General features: G+C 36.9%; 1 protein-coding gene across 2 annotated transcripts in view; it reads left to right on the top strand.

The window, feature by feature from the left end:
• Positions 1-23239, top strand: part of CBFB (core-binding factor subunit beta) — a 55689-nt gene that overhangs the window by 5722 nt on the left and 26728 nt on the right. The window lies entirely within an intron of this gene.

Below are 23239 nucleotides of genomic sequence, written 5' to 3' on the forward strand. Positions count from 1 at the left end.
GAACAGTGAAAACTTTAACCTGGAAATAATGTTTTTATTTTGAGGAAAAGCTGGGAAAATAAATCAATGCCTTAAATTTTTTATGGTGGAAGTTTAGTTTGAAGCTGTAAAATGTGTAAGCTGAGAGCTCTATTAAATTCTGGTTTAAATGTATGACATTTTGTTGAAATTTTATTGAATAATATCTCGGATTGGTTCATCTTTTTATGTAGAAGTTGACTCTTATTGAAATAAAATATTTAAAGAGAAATATTTTTTGGCTTCATTTTATACTCAGTATTTCTTGGATTTCCTTTACAGTGTGTTTCCATACCTGTTTTTATCAACTTGCTCAATTTTTTAAGTGTCGTCATGAATAGCATATCCTGTCACTTTATTTGCAAAACATAATACATATTGTAATTCAAAGATCTTTGTATTAGCTTGTATTAGGAAAAAGATTTCTGGTTTTGTGTATGTATAATGAAGAATTTTTTGTTTTAATCTTATGAAATAAGGTTTGATTTTTTTGTGGGTGATGAACCAACTAGTCTTTGGAAAGTGAGAGGGAAAATAGATTACAGAATTTTTAGAATGAGTAATAAGTAATTTGCTTTCCTATGTATTAGCTTGCTTGCTTGCAAGATTACAAGCATATGATCCAAGTTTTACTATCTTGTAATTCTTGTATATAAGGAAGAAGTTGGGAAGTCATTGTAGGATTATTGCTTTTTTGGTCTGTTTTTGTGTGTGTAAGTGTAACTCAATGAAGAAGTTATTTTTTTCTTGTTCAAAACACTTTTTAAAAAAAAAAAATTTTTTTTTAACGTTTTTTATTTATTTTTGAGACAGAGAGAGACAGAGCATGAACGGGAGAGGGTCAGAGAGAGAGGGAGACACAGAATCAGAAGCAGGCTCCAGGCTCTGAGCCATCAGCCCAGAGCCCGACGCTGGGCTCGAACTCACTGACCGCGAGATCGTGACCTGAGCTGAAGTCGGACGCTTAACCGACTGAGCCACCCAGGCGCCCCTCAAAACGCTTTTTTTAATGCTAATTTATTTTGAGAGAGAGACAGAACACAAGCAGGGGAGGGGCAGAGAGAGAGAGGGAGAGAGAAAATCCCAAGCAGGCTCCACACTCAGTGTGGAGCCCGATGTTGGGCTCAATCCCAGGACTGTGTGATCATGACCTGAGCCGAAATCAAGAGTCAGGCACTTAACTGACTGGGCCACTCAGGTACCCCCAAAACACTTTTTTAATGTTTGTTTAACATGGTAGCTCAGATACTACAGATGGAAACCAAAAAAAGCTTTTTATTCACCTTTGATGCTAAACTTCAGAATGGACATCTCACAGTTACCCAAGTCTTCCTGTATTTAATAACTAATAAATGGGTGTTAACTCTACTAGAAAGTATGTTTGCTTAAATTAATTTAATGGTAACTGTTTACCAGATTGAAGTCCACATTCTTGGACTTAAGCCATTGATATGTTTTCAGTTACATGACCAATAGTAACAAAAATGTCGTATGGCTATTGTAGCATTTGGGGGATGTGTTTTCAGATATACCTGGAAAATTGATAGAACTGATGCAAGTTATCAGGAAACTTATATTTTATTAACATTTGTTTTAGAAGTTTTTTTCTGTTAAAGGGCACATATCAAATATTTTCAATTTTGCAAGCATATGGACTCTATTGCAGCTGCTCAAGTCAGTTGTTATAGTGGAAAAGGAGCCATAGACAATATGTAAACAAATGAGTGTGGCTGTATCCCAAGAGTAGTAACAGTGGCAAATTCAGTATCTTTCCCACAGATTTAAATCTATAAATGTTTATACGTAGATCATGTACTTTTTAAATATACTTTTCAACACCTGTAGTGTACCAATAGAATCCAGAAGGAAAAAACATGTTAAGGCACAAAAAACAAAAGTAAGAAACTACTACTATATTGCTCCATTCCAGTGGGATAAAGTATACCAGTGAATTTAGAGAAAAGATACTGACCCATGTTTTCTCAACCATGGAGCTCAAACTATGGGGTCTCTTATTTTTCTTATTCCTTTTTTATGGTCTCCTGATAACCATTAGCTTTTAAATCTGTCCCCATAGGATTAAGACTAGGACTAGAAGCAAAGAAAAATGGAAGTAATTTCCCCCCATGTTAATTATTTGCCTCTGCTTTTTATATTGGATCGCAGATCAGTGTCTTCTACAAATTCTCAGCCTAGTCACCTCCTCAAGCAGCTTAGTTCTCTTCCCATTCACACCCAACTTTGAGAAAACTATGGTCAAGGTTTGGAGTTAGGCATACTTGAGGAGTTAAGTCCTGGCTTCATTTAGAAATGTGTATCTTTGCACAATTTATTTAACCTTTATGGTCCTCAATTATAACATGAGGTTAATGCGTACTTCCCAAGGTTGCCCTAGTGATTAAATAAAATAGTGTATATAAAGTACTTAGCCCGGTACCTGACAGAGGAGTTCATTCATTCAGAATGTACTTGTTTTACATCTGTTGTGTGTACTAGGCACTGTCCTAGGCGCTTAAGATGCATCAGTGAACAAAATAAAGATCCTGCCCTGGGTGTTGTTTTATGGAAGGAGTGGAGAATAGACAGTATACGTAATAAGTAAGTTATATAATATGTCACAAAGTGGTAAGTGCTCTGGAAAAAAAGGAAAAGTCAAATAGAATAAGGATGATCAATGAGAATGTTAAATGGAATGATCTGGATAAAGAAAGTCATATATTTGAGCAGAGACCTGAAGGAGGTTAGGGAATGATGAGCCATGCAGGTATCAGGGGAAAGATATTCAAGACAGAGGAGACACCCACTGTAAAGGTCGTAGAGTGGGAGCATGTGTTTGATAAACAGCAGACAACCCAGTGTGCCCGGAGTAGACTGTGCAAGGAGGAGAGTAATAGGAGATGAGGTCAGGGAGATAACAAGGAGTCAGTTTATGTGACCTTGAAACAACATGGACTTTTATTCTGAATGAAATGGGGGAGCAGTTTCAGGTTTTTGAGCAGATGAACAATGGGATCTGCCTTAGGTTTTGAAAGGATCTAAGTTAATAGACTGTAGAGGACCAGGAGTGAGGCAGGGAGACCATTTTGGCTGTTGCAGTGATCTTGGCGAGAGGCTAGAGTAGCAGCAGTGGAGGTGGTGAGAAGTGATCATAGTCTGAATGTATGTGTGATGTGAGAGTCAAGAAGGACTCCAGCGTTTTTGGCAAGAGCAACTGGGAGTATGGGATTGCTGCCATCTGAGATAGGAAAGGCTGTGGGTGGAGCAATTTTGGGGAGCAGTTTAGGACATGTGTGTTTGTGGTGGTCACTTGTTAATGCACTTATTTTCTTACCGCCCACCCTTTACTTACTAAGTTATGGCACAGCTTTTTCATAAGTGACCCTTCATTTGCTTATCCCAAGGATTCAGTGATCTGTTAAAAACAATCAGCTTTAGCGATGTATACTTTCCATACAGTAGAATGCACCCCTTTTAATTGTATATATAGATTTGAGTTTTGACAAACGTATACATCCATGCCAACACTATCCACATTCGAGATAGAGTTTCAGTCACTGGCTCAGGCCGGGGGCTGTGCAGTCTCTGAAGATGACTGGAGCTGAGGCATCCACTTTCAAGCTCACTCACGTGACTGTTAGTAGGTGGCTTCACTTCCCTGTCATGTGTGCCTCTCCATAGAGAGAAAAAGAATGAAGTCACCCTGCTTTTTATGACCTGTTCTCCAGTTGTATCTTATTCTGTTCATTAGAAGGGAGTCACTAAGTCTAGCCCACACTCAGCAGGGAAGGAGGAGTATTTATTCATGTACATGGGTGTGAATACCAGGAGACTGGGATCATTGGGGCTATCTTAGAGGCTGGCTACCCCAATAATTCACTTTAATTTCGTGAATTCTGAAAATATTAGAATGTTAATAGGAAATGGAAGCTATGTATTTTCTTTGATTTGAAACACGGCTTTCTTAGAAGAGATTTAAAATAATATAGTATAATATAGTATACACTATATATACTATACTGATATGCTATGATGAAAAGAGCTGATTTAAGTCAAAAGATAACCGTAACTTTTTTACCAGTTAATGGGAACCAAAATGTCTGTCCTATTCATATACCTTATGACAGGATTAAATGAGGTACCAGAATATGTGAAAATGCTTTTAAAATTGTAAAGCACTATGTAAAATGAGGCTATCTGATGATTTTGTAGGGTGAAATTATGGATAATTTAATTATGGAGTTTCAGTGCTATCCTGTGCCTTAGGTAAGCTTCATTTGTAGCTGTACAGTTTTGGAACACCACATTTTTCCCAAGTGGTCCATCCTGGTGTATTATAAACCCAGATAGCGAAAATGTTTGTAATTCTTCCTTAATCTAAACTGCTTTTCTCTAATTTCAGTTTAAGAAGACAGAGGAAAGCAACCAATCAGAATTTTAAGTTATTCTTAGTTAAATTTTTGTATGCCAAGCAAATTCCAATTCCTCTGATCTTTCCTCTTAAGACCCATTTTCAATTACTCTTTATTTCAAACAAATGCAAATGATTATGGTTCACCGTAAGTTATTAGTCTTGAATGGTCAGATTAATGGTTTTTCATGCATTCTGTATTTTGTAAAGCCTCATTGGGGTTTCAAGTTAATTATTGTATATGCTTACTACATGATCCTCGTTTTTGAGTAGAAAGATAAAGGGTATGAAAAATATTTTATAGGGGCGCCTGGGTGGCTCAGTCGGTTAAGCGTCCGACTTCAGCTCGGGTCACGATCTCGCGGTCCGTGAGTTCGAGCCCAGCGTCGGGCTCTGGGCTGATGGCTCAGAGCCTGGAGCCTGCTTCTGATTCTGTGTCTCCCTCTCTCTCTGACCCTCCCCGTTCATGCTCTGTCTCTCTCTGTCACAAAAATAAATAAACATTAAAAAAAAAAATTAAAAAAAAAAGAAAAGTATTTTATAAACTGAAAAAAAAAAAGAACTTTACAGCGCTACTGTTTGTTTTCTATGGAAATTGAATATACTATCTAGTGTTACTACACTCACCCAATACAGTTGTTGTATTTCTATTTATAACTTCTGATTTTATTTGATAGTCAAATAACATTACTAGCAGACATTGAGAAGTAGTTATGAAGTATATGTCATTAGAGCAGATGCTTTAAGAAATTTTGGTTCTCTTTTTTCTCCTCTGAACTTTTGTACTTAAAACAAAAATCTTTTATCTTTCATTTTCATGAGCATAAGTAAAACAAAATTTAACAGCATTTGATTTAATGAATGAGGACAGATTCTTCTTTTAAATGCTTTTTCCAAAGTTCTGTGATTCTGCTGCTTCTGGAGTATTTTGCTTACTTGCCTGCAAGATCTTTGTCCCAAAATAAATATTGTGTCTGTTTATATACCATCCACAATTTGGCAGGGTTTAGAGGACTCCTTGATGTTAGCTTTGAGAAATCCCTATTCAAGCTCAACAAGTTCCTTCTCCTCCTCAGGCAGCCCAGTCACTCCAAATAAAAGATAGCTGTGGTAAAGCTTTGGAATGTGATTTTCCCCAAGAGAAATTGACACAACTTTTTCAACTAGTTTGTCAAATCCAGATTTTAAGTATGTATTTCTATTCAATTAAAACATGAAGTATATTTTCTAGCATTTAGTTATCAGGAATTTAGTGCATCGGAATAAGTAATCTGTTTTAAAGCTGACTTCCAGGGCACCTGAGTGGCTCAACTGGTTAAGCGTCTGACTTCTTCAGCTCAGGTCATGATCTCTCGGCTTGAGTTTGAGCCCCGCATCCAGCTCTGTGCTGACAGCTAAGAGCCTGGAGCCTGCTTCGGATTCTGTGTCTCCCCCTCTCTCTGCCCGTCCCATGCTCATGCTCTGTTTCTCTCTGTCTCTCAATAATAAATAAACGTTAAAAAATTCTTTTCTAAAAAGCTGACTTCCATGTAATTATTTTTATTATTTTATGTTTTTCATCATAAGTATACCCTTTAATCCCCATCATCTATTTCACCCATTCCCCTCACCCTCTCCCCTCTGATAACCATCAGTTTGTTTTCTATAGTTAAGAGTTTGTTTCTTGGTTTGTCTGGTTTTTTAAAGTATATTTTAAGCATACTATAATATTTTAATAACTGAATTATAAAATTTAGAATTGACAGCCTTATGCTTATATTTTTAAAGACAAGTTTTCATTTTAATAATTTTTAAATCTAGGAGAGTTGACTGACTTCATGCATAAACAAGATGGTTTAAAAATTAGGATGTCTGGGGCACCTGGGTGGCTCAGTCAGTTAAGCGTCCAAGTCTTCATTTCAGCTCAGGTCATGATCTCACAGTTTGTGGGATCGAGCCTCCCATCGAGTTCTGCACTGACAGTGTAGAGCCTGCTTGGGATTCTCTGCCTCTCTCTCTCTGACCCTTCCCCTCTCATGCTCTTTTTCTCTCTCTTTTTCTCTCAAAGTAAATAAATACATTTCAAAAAAAAAAATTTAAATTTAGGATGTCCTAGTACCTTCCAGTTAGAGTTACATTAATTTGCATATATGGTAAATGTTCCTCCAGAGTATTTGAAGATTGTATATTCTCTTTCTCTTCTCTTGAATTGTATCATTTGCATGGATTTACCTTTAGTGTAAGGGTAAAATTTTAGTTGTGGCCTTATCTGAATTATATATTCCAAGTTAAAGAAGACAGTAGGTCTGAGGGGACCTCTGTAGGCTGCTACATCCTAATTTTTCTGCTCATTTTCTTTCATAATTTTTTTTTCAAATATTTCTATTTATGAGACAAAATTCACCTACCTTAAGTATACAATTCAGTAAAGAAATGTATACGGTCAGTGGTGTAACCACCACCACAATCAAGATGTAGAACATTTCCATAATCTCAAAAAGTTTCCTCATGTCCTTTTGCAGTCAATCCTCTCACCCCCTGGACCAGGCAATCACTGATCTGCTTTCTATTACTATAGTTTTGTCTTTTCTAGAATTTCATATAAACGTAGTCACACAGTATATAGACTTTTGTGTCTAGCTGTCACTTAGCAACATGCTTTTGAAATTCATCCATGTTGTGTGTATAGTAGTAGTCCATTTCTTTTTATTACTGAGTAGTATTCCATTGTGTGAATATGCTACATTTTGTTTATCCAGTAATATTCGTCTGTGTGTGTGTGTGTGTACACACACACCACATCTTTTTTATCCATTCATCATCGATACACACACCACATCTTTATCCATTCATCAGTTGATTGACATTTGAGCTCTTTCCATACTTTGGCTATCACCAGTAGTGCTACTATAAACATTGGGGTGCATGTGCCCCTTCAAATCCGCATTTTTGTATCCTTTGGATAAATACCTAGTAGTGCAATTGCTGGGTCATAGGGTAGTTCTATTTTTAATATTTTGAGGAACCGCCATACTATTTTCCAAAGTGGCTGCACCAGTTGGCATTCCTACCAGCACTGCACAATGGTTCCTCTTTCTCCGTGTCCTCGCCAACATCTGTTGTTGCCTCAGTTGTTCATTTTAGTCATTCTGACAGGTGTGAGGTAGTATCTCATTGTGCTTTTGATTTGTATTTCATTGATGATGAGTGATGTTGAGCATCTTTTCATATGTCAGTTGGCCATTTGGATGTCTTTAGAAAAGTGTCTATTCATGTCTTTTGCCCATTTCTCCACTGGATTGTTTTTTGGGTATTGAATTTGATAAGTTCTTTATAGATTTTGGATACTAACCCTTTATCTGGTATGTCATTTGCAAATATCTTCTCCTATTTCTTCAGTTGCCTTTTAGTTTTGCTGATTGTTTTCTTTGCTGTGCAGAAGCTTTTTATCTTGATGAGGTTCCAATAGTTCATTTTTGCTTTTGTTTCCCTTGCCTGCCACATTTTTTTAAATGTGTGAGAACACTCATGAGTTGGGGTAGGAGCAGAGAGAGAGGAGTGAGAGAATCCTAAGCAGGCGGGGCTTGATCCCACAAACCTGTGAGATCATGACCTGAACTGAAATCAAGAGTTGGACTCTCAACTGACTCAGCTACCCAGGCACCCCTACACCACATCTTCTTTATCTGTTTGTCAATTGATGGACATTTCGGCCATTTCCATAATTTGGCTATTGTAGGTAATGCTGCTATAAACATCAGAGTTCATGTACTCCTTTGAATTAATATTTTTGTGTTATTTGGGTAAATACCTAGTAGTGAAATTGCTGGATCTTAGGGTAGTTCTATTTTTAACTTTTTGAAAAACCTCAGTACTATTTTCCAGAGTGACTACATGAGTTTGCATTCCCACCAACAGTGCAAGAGGGTTCACCTTTCTCCACATCCTCACCAATACTTGTTGTTTCTTGTGTTTATTTTATTTTATTTTTTAATGTTTATTCAGTTTTTTGAGAGAGAGTGTGTGCACGTGCGTGCAAGCAGGGGAGAGACAGAGAAAGAGGGAGGGAGACACCGAATCCAAAGCTGGCTCCAGGCTTTGAACTGTCAGCCCAAAGCCTGATGCCAGGCTGGAACTCACAGACCTTGAGATAATGACCTGAGCTGAAGTTGGACCCAGGTGCCCCATTGTGTTGTTGGTTTTAGCAGAGGGGAGGTGGATGGGGGGGGATTGGTTAAATTGGTGATGGGGATTAAGGAGGGCATTTGTTGTGATGAGAACCGGGTATTTTATGGAAGTGTTGAATCATATTGTACAACTGAAAGTAATAACACACTGTATGCTAACAAACTGAAATTAAAATTAAAACTTAAAAAAAAAAAAAAAAGAATTATGGGGCACCTGGATGGCTCAGTCAGTTAAGGGTCTGACTCTTGATTTTGGCTCAGGTCATGATCTCACAGTTCATGAGATCGAGCTCTGCGCTGATGATGCAGAGCCTGCTTGGGATTCTCTCTCTCTCTGTATCCCTTCAGTTCTCTCTCTCTCTCTCTCTCTCTCTCTCTCTCTCTCTCAAAATAAATAAATAAACTTAAAGTACCAGGAGCTGTTTTAATTGATACATAAATAACATACACTGATACTTGCATAATTTCCATTTTACTGGTAAGAAAACATTTGTAAGTTTTAATACTTGTAGCTTGAGCAAGCTCAGAGACTTTTTATTTCTTTGATAACACTTCTCAGATACTTAGTTTTCTACAGAGGATTAGAAGCCATAGCCTGGCTAACAAGTTCTTCATGTTATAGACTGTGCTATGGTAAGGAGTTTAATTAATGTTACTTTCTTTTATGAAAGTATACAATATGAACAGTTGGAAATTATTATCCATCATAAACTTTTCACTTTGAAAATTGATATGTACTTAGGAACCAAGAATTTAAAATAACACTTAAAATGTGCCTTCTGGTAGTGTAACTGTGCTTTTAGGACTCATACTGTCCTATACTGTGTGTCCTGAGAAGGAGAGGGCCAAGTCTGGGAATGTTTGCCGGGTTGTTTTTGTGGATGAAAACCTTTCTTCCACAAATACAACCAATACGGAGCCCTTTTGTGTTTTAAAATTTCAGATGTTAAATAAATAAATAAATAAAATTTCAGATGTAAAGTCAGGTTGATCTTCAGATTAAAACAAAAGGATAGCTCAGAACATGTGACTTCAACATTTCCATTAGGAAAATATAGGTGTTTTTCAAGCAAACAAAATATTCTACACATATTAAACCATAATTTTTAATAAATGTCTGGCCTCACTTACAAAATATTGCTTTAAAAATAATGGCCCTTTGAGGTGCCTGGGTGGCTCAGTCAGTTGAGCGTCCAACTTTGGCTCGGGTCATGATCTCACGGTTCGTGAGTTCGAGCCCCACATTGGTCTCTGTGCTGACAGCTCAGAGCCTGGAGCCTGCTTCAGATTCCGTGTCTCCCTCTCTCTCTGCCCCTCCCCTGCTTATACTCTGTTTCTCTCTCACTCTCTCTCTCTCAAAAATAAATAAACATTAAAATTTTTTTTAAAAAATCAATGGCCCTTTGGGAGAACCCTCCGCATTTTTTGAGGGTATTGCTTATTCATGGCAGCCTTTCAGTCCTTGCTGTTCCTTTGCTATCCAGAACATTTCTGGGCCATTTTTAAAAATTGAAGTAAAACGCACATAACAAAATTTGCCATCTTACCCATTTTAAAGTAGACGATTCATTGGTTTTTAATATATTCGTCACATGCATCCTTCCCCACCATCTAATTCTGGAATATTTTCAGAACTTGAGACCATTTTAAATACGTTTTGAAAATCTGTAGACCAGTTTTATGGTGATCATTGCCAAGCCCTGTGGTAGACGATTTACATTATCATGGATTCTCTGAAACCTGCACTATGTAGTGAAGTCTTCTGTTGGATTTTAGAACACATTTGGTGATAGCTAGGTTTTACAGCTAAGGAGCCTGGGGCCCAGAGAGGTCAGAAAAATCTTCAGAAATCATGTAATCTACTTCCTAGGGAGAGCCAGGATCCAGACTCAAGTTTTGTTTTGTTTTGTTTTCCCCAGAATCTGTGTTGTTTGCAACACACCACACTGTTGCTAATAAATAATCATTAGGTAAGTTGCCAGGAATTCCACATACCACCTCATATTATTTTAGCCTACTAAGTTACTCTTTCCATTACACTGGATAATCACTGATATTTTAATGTGGCCTTTTTACATCTCATTTTGATGTCTTCAAAACAACCTTATCCCTCATCTTTTTCTTTTTAACCTTTTAACTTTACTTGACTTGTTTTTCTAACTTGTAGGGCAAGTGATGTTCAATATGACAATTGAGCTGCTAGATAACTGCACATAATTCTTCCATGTTAATAGTATGTTAATAATAATAATGTTAGTAAAAGTAGTTCTGATGTTTTAAAAAGTAATTGTCACAGAGTTGACCGGGGAATGGGCTACAGTAAACAGCATCTACCTCTTTTATTACTTTTTTTTCCTAAGAAGCAAATAATTCTGTCATTTAATTTTAGAAGGTTTTCACTTGAAATTGTACCTGTTTAGTACAGTTCAAGACTGTCTTAAACATGCATTGTTTACTTTGAATCATAGAATGAAGATAGCAGAACTAGTAAGATATTTTGGGGTGGGGGGAAGTATTCATATATATTCTGTAGTCATATAAAGAGTTCATAATATTAACTGTTGTAAATGCTGTGGAGTTAAGCATTAAATTGACTGTCCACCCTCTTATTTATTCTTTAGGAAAATTGTCTGTTTTCACACTTCCTGAAATACTTTGAAAACATTAATAATGCAGTTCATTAATGCCACTGTGGTTTAAGTGAATATATAGAGTTAGGAGTTCTGAGTGCCAACTTCTGCCTCCTAACTAACTTTGCAACCTTCTGCAAATGAATTATTTAATATCTCTCACTTTTATGTATGTATGTGTGTAATCTCTGCACTCAGTGTGGGGCTCAAACTCATAACCCCAAGATCAAGAGTCACATGCTCTACTGAGCTAGCCAGACACACCAATATCTCTCACTGTTAATTTCTTTGTTTTAAAATTTTACCTGTTGGATGGTTATAAAGGTCAGATAGGACTTGGAAAAGTTTTGAAAGCTGTAGAGAATTTATATGAACTTAAGGTGGCAACTTGAGTGAAAAAGTGTTAGGAAAAGAGAATTAAGAAATGAAGGAAGGTATATAGAGCTGTTTGGGACTGGGGTGAGGATTTCTTTAAGTAAAGTGAGTTCAAAGTAGAGGCATGGAGGCGCACCTGGGTGGCTCTGTCGATTGACCATCCAACTCTTTTTTTTTTTTCCAAAAATGTTTTAATGTTTTTATTTTATTTTTGAGAGAGAGAGAGAGACAGACAGACAGACAGTGTGAGCAGGGGAAGGGCAGGGAGAGAGGGAGACACAGAATCTGAAGCAGGCTCCAGGCTCCGAGCTGACAGCACAGAACCTGACGCGGGGCTAGAACTCACGAACCGTGAGCTGATGGCGTTGCTTAACCACCTGAGCCACCCAGGTGCCCCTGACCATCCAACTCTTGATTTCAGCTGAGGTCATGATCCCAGGGTCATGGGAGTCGCCCCCATGCTGAGCCTGGAGCCTGCTTGGGATTCTCTCTCTCCTTCTGTTCCTCTCCCCTGTCACTCGTGTGCACATGCATACGTGCTTTTTCTCTCTCAAAATGAAGGAAAAGAAAAAAACAAAGTAGAGGCATGGAGTTGCAGAGTCTAGAAATAGCATTCGTGGTCTTAGCAGTGTTCAAGTTTTTGGTGGTTTGTGATGCTTAGGCTAATGTTACTTTTTTATGCAGTAAGAAAGCAGGTATTTTAAATATATACCTCCATGAAGAAAAAAATTATGTAAGAATATAATCATATTATAAATTTCTAAGTTTTAGATTAGACATGTTTTCTCCTTAATCTCAGAGTATGAGTATTATTGGGATGTAAGAATCTTTTCAGATTGCTCACCAAAAGGAATGGCTTTTCCAGATGTTGGACCATCAGTGTTTCTAGGTGGAACATTCTTCTGAAAAATGACGTTTAGAGGAAGTTTTCAACACTTGACATTAACTTTGTGTGGCATGGTACAATAAAACCAGTGTAATGTTTCAGCATGCTTTTTCTGCTGTAGAGTTTACTGCAGTGTGATTTTTAAGTACCGTAAAATACCTTACAAGAGGTTCCAAATTAGGTGGGCTAGTTCTACATATAATTCTATATAGTTTTTTAAATATGTTCATTAATGCATTTTTCCCTTAAATGCCAGTCATCTTTGCATTTGTTAAGTTTATCTTACAAATAAAAGAGTGGATAAAAATGTATGTACAGTTTTAGAAATAACAAAACGAGTGTCCATGTACTTGTTACTAAAGATAACAGTATATCTACACTAGAACTGTGATGTCTAGCATGGTAGCCACTGGCCACATGTGACTATTGAGCACTTGAAATGTGATTGGTCTGATTGACATTTGCTGTTTGTGAAAGAGTACACACTGGATTTTGAAAACTTGGTACAAAAAAAAGAATGTAAGATTTCTCAATTTTTATATTATGTATTGAAATAATGTTTTAGATACATTTGGTTAAATAACAGTATTATAATTAATTTCGCCTGTTTCTTTTTAATTTTTTTTTTAATTTTTTTTTTTTAATGTTTATTTATTTTTGAGACAGAGAGAGACAGAACATGAACGGGGGAGGGTCAGAGAGAGAGGGAGACACAGAATGTGAAACAGGCTCCAGGCTCTGAGCAGTCAGCACTGAGCCCGACGCGGGGCTTGAACTCACAGACCGCGAGATCATGACCTGAGCCGAAGTCGGACGCTTAACCGACTGAGCCACCCAGGCGCCCCTTAATTTTTTGAATATGTCCTAGAAAGTTTACATTTACCTCTGTGACTTGCATTTGTGGTTCCCGCTATATTTCTATTGGACACTGATGCCTTAGAAAACTCCACAGTCCTCTACCCCTCTTCACAAAAAACAAAAACAACACAAAAAACAACCCACTATCCTGACTGATATATTCATTCCCTTGCTTTCCTTTGTCATTTTATTCTTATGCACATGTTTCTAGACAATGCATTGTTTAATTTTGAAACTGAACATAGCAAGCACAGACTTCATGGCAGTATCCGTGAAAGACTGTAATGTAGTTTTTAACGTGAAAGCTCCTAGGAGATAAGCTGAACAGAGTCTCAGAGTCAAGTCTGGATTTTCAGCTTCTTTGCAAATTTGAAAAGCCCGTCTGGGGAAGTTTGTGAGCAGAGTCATGAGTAGGTTGTAGAAAACCAAAGGCTCACACTGGAATTGGGATGTGTGCATAATGTGAGCCAATGTTCACAGCATGCTAGAGATCCGGAGGAAATAATGGTCAGAGGGAGTGGGCTACTCTGTATTTTCTGATTCTGTTTTTTGATTCTACCTCCTTTTCACAGGAGTTTCTCCATAAATCTTTTCATTTTATAAAACTGAAACTGTAAACCCATTAAATAATAACTTCCCATTCTTCTTTCCCCAAGCCCTTGGCATCCACCATTCTTTTTTTTTTTTTTTTTTAAGTTTTATTTATTTATTTTGAGAGAGAGAGAGAGAGCAAGCAAGCGCATGAGCAGGGGAGATGTGGAGAGAGGGAGAGAGAGAATCCCAAGCAGGCTCCACACCGTCCACGCAGAGCCCAACACGGGGTTTGGATTCACAAACTGAGATCTTGACCTGAGCCGAAAACGAGTCAGATGCTTAACTGACTGAGCCACCCAGGCACCCCTGGCATCTACCATTCTACTTTTTATGATATTGACTAAGTACCTCATGTAAGTGAAATCATATAGTATTTGTCTTTTTATTACTGGCTTATTTCACTTAGTATAATGTTCTGAAGATTCATCCATCGTGTAGCATATTGTAAAATTTTCTTAAAAGGCTCAATAATACTACTTTGTATGTTTTATACCACATTTTGCTTATCCATTCATTTGTCAGTGGACACTTGGATGGTTTCCATGTTTTAGATGTTGTGAATTATGCTGCAATGAACATAAATATACATATATGTCTTTGAGATCCTTGCTTTCAGTTCTTCTGAATGTTTACCCAGAATTGGAATTGCTGGATCATAATTTTAAAAAATGTTTTTTTAATGTTTATTTTTGAGAGAGAGAGACAGAGCGTGAGTAGGGGAGAGGCAGAGAGGGAGAGGGAGACACAGAATCCAAAGCAGGCTCCAGGCTCTGAGGTGTCAGCACAGAGCCCTGACACAAGGCTCGAACGCATGAACCATGAGATCATGACCCGAGCTGAAGTTGGATGCCTAACCAACTGTGCCACCCAGGTGCCCCTCTGGATAATAATTTTTTTTTTTTAATTTTTTTTTTTTAACGTTTATTTATTTTTGAGACAGAGAGAGACCGAGCATGAACGGGGGAGGGTCAGAGAGAGGGAGACACAGAATCTGAAACAGGCTCCAGGCCCTGAGCTGTCAGCACAGAACCCGACGCGGGGCTCGAACTCACGGACCATGAGATCATGACCCGAGCCGAAGTCGGCCGCTCAACCGACTGAGCCACCCAGGCGCCCCATGGATCATAATTTTTTGAGGAACCACCATACTGTTTTCCACCGCAGATGAATGTTCTTTCTGTGTTCCCACCAGCACTGCACCAGGGTTCCAGTTTCTCATTCTTAACCAACACGTGCTTTCTATTTTTGTGACAGTAACCATGCTAATGTGGGGTAGTATCTGTCATTATAGTTTTGATTTGTGTTTCCCTAATGATTAGTGATGTTGAGCATCTTTTCATGTACTGATTGGCTATTTGTGTATCTTCAGAGAAATGCCTGTTCAGGTTCTTTGCCCATTTTTTAATTGAATTTTTTGTTGTTGAGTTTTAGGAATTCTCTATATTAATTTTGGATATGAATCCCTTAACATATATATCTTTTGCACATACTTTCTTCCATCCTGTGGGTTGCCTTTTTACTCTGTTGATAGTGTCTTTAGATGCACAAAAGTTTTTAATGTTCATTGAGTCCTGTCTGTGTTTTTTTTGTTATCTGTGTCTTTGGTGTCATCTGCAAGAAATCATTGTCAGATCCAGTGTCATGAAGCTTTTATGCTATGTTTACTTCTAAAAGTTTTATAATTTCAGGTCTTACATTTAAGGGTTTGATCTGTTTTGAGTTAGTTTTTGTATATAGTGTTAGGTAAGGGTCCAGCTTCATTCTTTGCATGTGGATATCCATTTTCCCAGCACCGTTTGTTGAAAAAGACTGTTCTTTCCCTGTTGGATGGTCTTGACACTCTTGTCAGAGATCATCTGACCATATACAAGATGGTTTATTCCTTGGCTTTCTATTCTATTCCATCAGTCTGTATGTTTGTCTTTGTGTCAGAACTATACTTTTTTTGATTATACTGTAGCTTTGTAGTAAATTTTGAAATCAGGAACTATGAGTCCTCACATTTTTTTCTTTTTCAAGATTGTTTTGGCTATCCATGGTCCCTTGAGATTCCATGTAAATTTTAAGATGGGTTTTTCTATTTGGTTAACGCCTGCATTTATTGAATATGTACACACATACAATCTCAGTTCCAGGTACATTCTGAATTAAACTGTATTATGATTTCTCTTTTGAATTATAAGGAGTAGATGGTAAATTAAATTAAATCACTACAGAAGAAGCTATTTTTTACAGTTACATCCAACCCAATTATGATTCAGAGGCAAGTGAAATTGAATGACTGTCTTAGTGATTATCCAACAGGCAAGCAGTTGACTGCATTTATGAACAGGGAGGAGCATGTGGCTAAAGGAAGATGAGTCAGAACCGAGTATCTTCCAAAGGAATCTGTTAAATAGACTACAGAAACAATTGAAATTAAAAGGCAGGGTACATACTTCATTAGCAGAATATCTTGTTTTCCTTGGTGTCTGTGCCATCCTGGTATTACTGCATATCTGTTGATTCATTGGTGAGAACATTTGTTCAGTTCTCTCAAAAAAAAAAAAAAAAAAGGCTTTTTTCCCTTGGAAAGAAATCGCTGTGTAAAACATTGGTGGTAATGTGCATGCACGCAGTCAGTATGTTTGTGGTGCTCTATGTGTCTCATGTTTTATGAATGTTTATGTCTTAACTAATTTTTACTCTCACCTGTGAAAGAGGTATTATTTAGCTCTGATTTTATATGTAAGGAATCTAAGGCTTATTAGCAAACTTAAATTTGTCTCAGACACACTGATAAAGCTAGAATTTAAATCCAGGTTTTATCTGATTCCAAAGCACATTTTATCACTCTTCCTATTATAGTGATAATATTCCTTTTCTTTTACCAATATTTACAGTTGGACCCCCTCGATGGCTCAGTGTGTAGAGCTTGTGCCTCTTTTTTTTGTTTTTGTTTTTGTTTTGTTTTTTATGTTTGTTTATTTTTGAGAGAGAGAGTGCTCGAGCCCATGAGCGGGGGAGGGCAAAGACAGGGGGAAAAAATCTCAAGCAGGCTCCACACTGTCAGCTCAGAGCCTGACATCACGCTCAAACTCACAAACTGAGATCATGACCTGAGCTGAAATCAAGAAATAAAGAGTTGGACACTCAACCAACTGAGCCACCCAGGCACCCCTGTAGAGCACATGCTTCTTGATCTCGGGGTCATGAGTGCAAGCCCCACATTGGGCATAGAGCTTACTTAAAAAATAAATACATTAATTCATTAAAAATAAATAAAAATAATTACAGTTGATTTTCATTATATGGTAGTTATCTTCTATAGTGGCTGCAGACACTGAATTAATACTAAACAGCTGCTTGCCGGGATGTTACAGAGTTAGGTTCCGGCAAGCCCCGGGTCATAATATTTTCCTCGATCAATACATAAACTTGTTTTATGTGTGTTTCTGTTTAAGGAAAACTTGTTTAATATATATTGTTTATTCATTAACACTGAACAATGGTAAAATGTTAGGCATCTAGGTCACTTATAATCTTTTGCCATTTTGAAAAAAAAAAACCTTACAGGTGAACATCCTTATAATCAAATATTTTGTGTACATCTTTGATTAAACTTTAGGATATAGTCATAGGGCATGACATTATTTGATCAAAGGAAAATTCACACTGCTAAAAAAAAAATGCCTTCCCAAAATTGTTAACCAGTTTATACTCCTGACAATATAGTAGAACCTGGTTTCTCGTCTTGTAGACTTGAAGTTCTTTCTTATTTTTTACATTTGTTTAGAAATAGATACAGTTATCTTGTTTTAATTTCATAGATTTGGTTATCGTTAGTGAATTTTTTTCAGGTCTTTGGCCATTTTATTTATTTTCTTTTAAACTTATTTTTTTCATATGGTTAGCCATTTTTCCTATTTCCACTAGTTAAATAAAATATCCTTTTACCATTGATTTGAAATGTTGCCTTTTTCATTTATTAAATACTTGGTTTCATTTCTGATTTTTTCTTTATTCTAGTAAGTTTCTTCTGACTTCCGTAGCACTGGTACCTATGTACTGGTTGCATTGTTACATATTTTAATATCTGAAAGGGCAGAAAAATACTTTCTAATATTTTCTTGGATAGTCTGATTCTTTTTTATGAACTATAGACTTCTCAAATTCCAGAAAACATTATTTTGAGATTTCATTGGAATTTTGTTAGAATAAGGATTACTTTGGGATAAATTGGCATTTGTAGTCTTATCATTAGAGAATATCACACCTCACCAGTTATTAAAATCATTTTCTTTGTTTCAGAAATTAGCTATTTTCTTTTTATAAAGTCTACATGTTCCTTTTTAAATTCACTCTTAGTAATTGATACTTTTATTGATATTTTAAAATAAGGTGTTTTTTTTCCATCTTATTTTCTAAAGAGTTACTATTGTAATATAGGAAAGTTGTTGGTTTTTGCATATTATTTTTATCAGCAGCCACTTTATTTTTTTTTTTTAATTAATTTATTTATTTTGAGAGAGACAGAGACAGCACGAGTTGGGGAGAGGCAGAGAGAGAGAGAGAAGAGAGAATCCCAAGCAGGCTCTGAGCCTCCAGCACAAGGCCCAGCGCGGGGCTTCAACTCAGGAAACCTCAAGATCATGACCTGAGCTGAAACCAAGAGTCGGATGCTTAACTGGCTAAGCCACCCAGGTGCCCCATCCAGCCACTTTATTGAATTCATTAATTCACTTGGTTTTTTAGTTGAATATTCTGGATTTTTCAGGTAGATAATCTTCAGTCTTATTTATGTACAAGTTTGCTAGAACTGTAGTCTTTCTAAATTTTTATTTATTTATTTATTTATTTATTTATTTATTTATTTAGAGAGCACAAGCAGGAGAAAGGGGCAGAGAGAGAGAATCTTTAAGCAAACTCCATGTGGAGCCTGATGAGGGGGCTTGATCCGAAGACCCTGGGATCATGACCTGAGCCAAAATCAAGAGTTAGCTCAACCTTCTGAGCCACCCAGGTGCCCCAGAACTGTAGTCTGGGAACATTGGAAAGCTGAGTTTTGCTATCATTGGTACATTCCGTTAACCTTAAGAGTTAAGTGAGTCCTACTTAATGTAAGGGGTGAATTCAGTTTTGATTCTTACAGTTCTTTATTTATGTAGTCAGCTCTTCCTCCTTAAAGACTTTAAGTTGACTGGTGTTGGAATCTTTTTTGGATGGTAGGATGTACATCTTTTTTAAATGCCTGGTATATTCACACTGCCCTGGATAATCATACCCTGCACAAAATGATAGGTAGTAAACGTTTGTTGAATAGGTGGATCTTTTCATATTGAAATTAGAGAGAAGCTACAAGAAACCATTTCTAATTCCAGCTCTGTTTCTGCTCTTCTATTAATTATTGTTTAAATATTTACCGAATACCTAAGGGGCTGATCATTCCCTCTTATTATTTTCTCTAATAACTCCATTTCTAGATTTTAGTTAACAAGTGTTTTAAGTTCTAGCAGTTTATTATAGAGAAGTGAACTATTCTTTCTGATTGAAATGGTTTTTTTGACAATAAAGTTTTCTCTTTGTTTTTGGCAATAGCTTTGACACTTAGTTTCTGTCTCTAGATGTATCTTTTTCTATTTTCTCTTTTTCTTTTTTTTTTTTCTTTGAGAGAGAGAGCACTAGTGAGCAAGGGGCAGAGAGGGAGAGAGAGAATCCCACAAGGGGCAGAGAGAGAGAGAGAGAGAGAGAAGTGGGCCTCAACCAGGGCTCCTGTTTTACCCAAAGTGGGGCTTGAGCTCACCTGATACGGGGCTCAAGCTCACCCAGTGTGGGGAGTTTCTGTTTATATTGATTTTGTGGCTTAGTACTGGTGTGGTGGGAGTCTTCTTTGCAAATCTACCGTTTTTCTATTTTAATTATCTTGAAATTATTTTCTTTAGAACTTCTTAGAAGAGACCACTCTTTCTGCTGTCCTGTTGTACCCTCAATTTCTATTCTTAGTGCAGCTACCCAGGAGCTAGAAACACTAAATAAACTTCTATAAATATATAGTATTTTAGAAGGGCAATTGAGGATGCCACTGCTTATTCCAAATTTAGATATTCTCAGAATAAGTAGAGTCCAGACTCTCAGAGATAGCACTGTTTGTACAGGTTGATAAATGAGAAGTTGACTAGGTTCTCTTATATGTCTCTTATGTCTTTCCTCTGACATAAATTTATGTGGCAAAACACAGAATAACTAATTTTTAGCCATTTAGGAAGTTTGGTCAATTTAAGTGAAGACTTTATCATCTTTCTGGCTCTCTGCTACAAAGATCTTGGTGCCTATGAGGGAAGAGGAAGAATGAAGTTTTTACTGTCATGATTGAATCTTTTTGCCTTGTACAGTCTTGAGAATGTGGTGAAAGTAGTGAACTTACAAAAAAAAATGCACATGGGCTCAGTCAAACACACACATTTTTACATAGAATTTCAAGGTGTTTCTGGTCTTTTTGAAACTTCCATAAACCCAAACTCCTGTAGGTTCTCTGAACTCCAGACTAAGAACTCCTACCTTAAATAAAAGCAATCCTAAAAGTTATGAGTGACCTAAGATCCTGTAAGATAATACTTAGGTAGCTAATGCATCCAACAAAGGGGAAATTTTTCCGTGGGGTCCTATAACTTAACCTTTAACCACTAGGTTCTTTATGTGTTTTTCTTTCTCTTCACTGGCTGTTTATAGCTTGCTCTGATGGGTTCTTTTCTTTTATCCAGCACCTAGACATTGGATGTCCTCAGAGTTCTTCCTGGCCCCCCTTCTTTTCTCCTTCTACTTATTGCTTGGCCAATATCTGCCTCTCCCTTGGATTTAAATACCACTGTATTGTTGATGGCTGCTAGATTTATATCACCGACCCATATCTTCTCAGAGTGCTAGTATCCGATATGCAACTGCAAAGTTATTATAAGTATTTTTATAATTGTTTTATTGAGATAAAATTCATATACCATAAAATTTCATGCTTTAAGAATGTACAATTCAGGGATTTTTAGTATATTCGCAGAATTATGCAACCATTACCACTGTCTAATTCCAAAACATTTTCATCATCCAGAAAGAAACCCTGTACCTATTAGCAATCACTTATCCCTCCCCCCCCTTCCCTCGCCATCAGCCCCTGGCAACCACTAATCTCCTTTCTGTCTCTCTCTGTAATTGCACATTTGTATGTGCCAATGTATATTCACATCTCAAATAAATGGATTCATGTAATATGTGGCCCTTTTCTGATTTCTTTCACTTAGCATAATGTTTTCAAAATTGAACAGGGGCGCCTGGGTGGCTCAGTCAGTTAAGCGTCCGACTTCGGCTCAGGTCATGATCTCACGGTTCATGAGTTCGAGCCCCGCGTCGGGTTCTGTGCTGACAGCTCAGAGCCTGGAGCCTGTTTCAGATTCTGTGTCTCCCTCTCTCTCTGACCCTCCCCCATTCATGCTCTGTCTCTCTCTGTCTCAAAAGTAAATGTTAAAAAAAAAAAAAATTACTTATTTATTTATTTTTTAAATTGAATATTGTAGCATGGGGCACCTGGGTGGTTCAGTCAGTTAGGTGGCCGACTTTGGCTCAGGTCATGATCTTGCGGTCCGTGAGTTCGAGCCTGCATCAGGCTCTGTGCTGACAGCTAGAGCCTGGAGCCTGCTTTGGATTCTGTGACTCCCTCTCTGTCTGCCCCTCTCCCACTCATGCTCTGTCTCTCTTGCTCTCAAAACTAAATAAACATAAAAAAAAAATTTTTTTTAAACAATATTGTAGCATGTATCAATACTTTATTCCTTTTTGTGGGTGAATTGTATCCCAGTATGTGGATAATGCCAAGCTGACAGTGCATACCTGTTTTTGCTGAAGCTCTTCTGCTACAGTGATGTGGTATTTAAAGCTACAGAAGGTGACAGTAAGGTCATATTATGCATAATTTGGATTGAATGTAATGTCACACCTGATATTTAGAGATTGATTTTATTGAAAATTACATAATACTATTACCTTATTTCCAGAAGAATACAATGTGAGGCTGTAGTCATTTTGAACTTTCTGTGAAGTCTCACATTCCCTGCTACTTTACTTTTGGAAAAATAAGCAGGCTATTTTGTTGTTTCTGTGTGTGATTAGCTGAATCTGTTTAATACTTTTTTTAAAAGTTTATTTATTTAATCTCTATACCCAACATGGGGCTTGAACTCATGACCCCAAAATCAAGAATACATGCTTTTCCAACTGAGCCAACCAGGCACCCCTGAATCGATTGTTTTTTACTTTTAAAGACTTTATAGAATACATTTCGTATAAAATATTTAATTGTTCTAGGACAATAGATTTAATCCCTAGGTCACATTCTAATACATTTTCTTTTCACAGTTTGAAATAAGTCCTCATTATCTTCACTGAAAAATATCTTCGTGTTTAAGTTGTATTATTAGATTATACTACGAAATGCTGAACTGTTAAGAGACAGAATTTTATTTTCTTCATACTTTGAGGTTTGGTATTCATGAAATGTATGAAAGTGCCAAACATTTGAAGATCTAAATGTAAAACTGTATTTTTGAATGTGAACATCTAAATAAATCACCAGAGTCATCTAAATATTATTTTACATTATGATTCTAGGCACTAGCCTTGACTAAGAAATATAGTCTTTTTCCGAATCCACTTAGGACTTTCCCGAAACAGATTGGTGGTTTTCTTTGTCGTGAGAGAACATTTATAAAGAAGTAATGAATGGGCTTTTTAAAAATTCAGTAATTTCATAAGGAAAATAATTTTGATTATAGAGTTAATATGAATAAGCTAGATTATGGAATCTTTGATTCTAAATGATGTAAATCATGTGATGAAGAACATAGAATCTAATCATGAAGTTGACCTTTCTCTCCTGTTAGAAGAGGAGAATTCTGTGCATGATTAGTGTGAGAATTTAATGAGGTACTTTGATAGGTGAAATGTTACAGTCCTCACTGTGTGGCACCCTCCCATGTGAGAAAGAGTAGGTGGAGATCTTGATTAGAAGATATGTTAAGTCAAGTTACATTGATAGGCAGTGAGGAGGGCTATTGTTTTTAGGTTTTGAGGTGTTGAAAGTGAGGTTGTCTTAGTCACTTGTCTGACGAGGTGCACTTTAGTGGAGTTTTAAATTCACAATGTAGAAGAGAATGAGCACTTATCAGAACAGAAGGAAATATGTGGTTAAACGGTTTCAGCTATAACTGTAGACTACTTCCCTTGGTCCAAATGGGAGGAGAAATGGAACCTTATGTTTTGGACTTTTTTTCCCAATATA

The sequence above is a fragment of the Panthera pardus genome, unplaced genomic scaffold, assembly GCF_024362965.1.
Source record: "Panthera pardus isolate Hobbes unplaced genomic scaffold, ASM2436296v1 HiC_scaffold_19, whole genome shotgun sequence".
Classification (NCBI taxonomy): domain Eukaryota; kingdom Metazoa; phylum Chordata; class Mammalia; order Carnivora; family Felidae; genus Panthera; species Panthera pardus.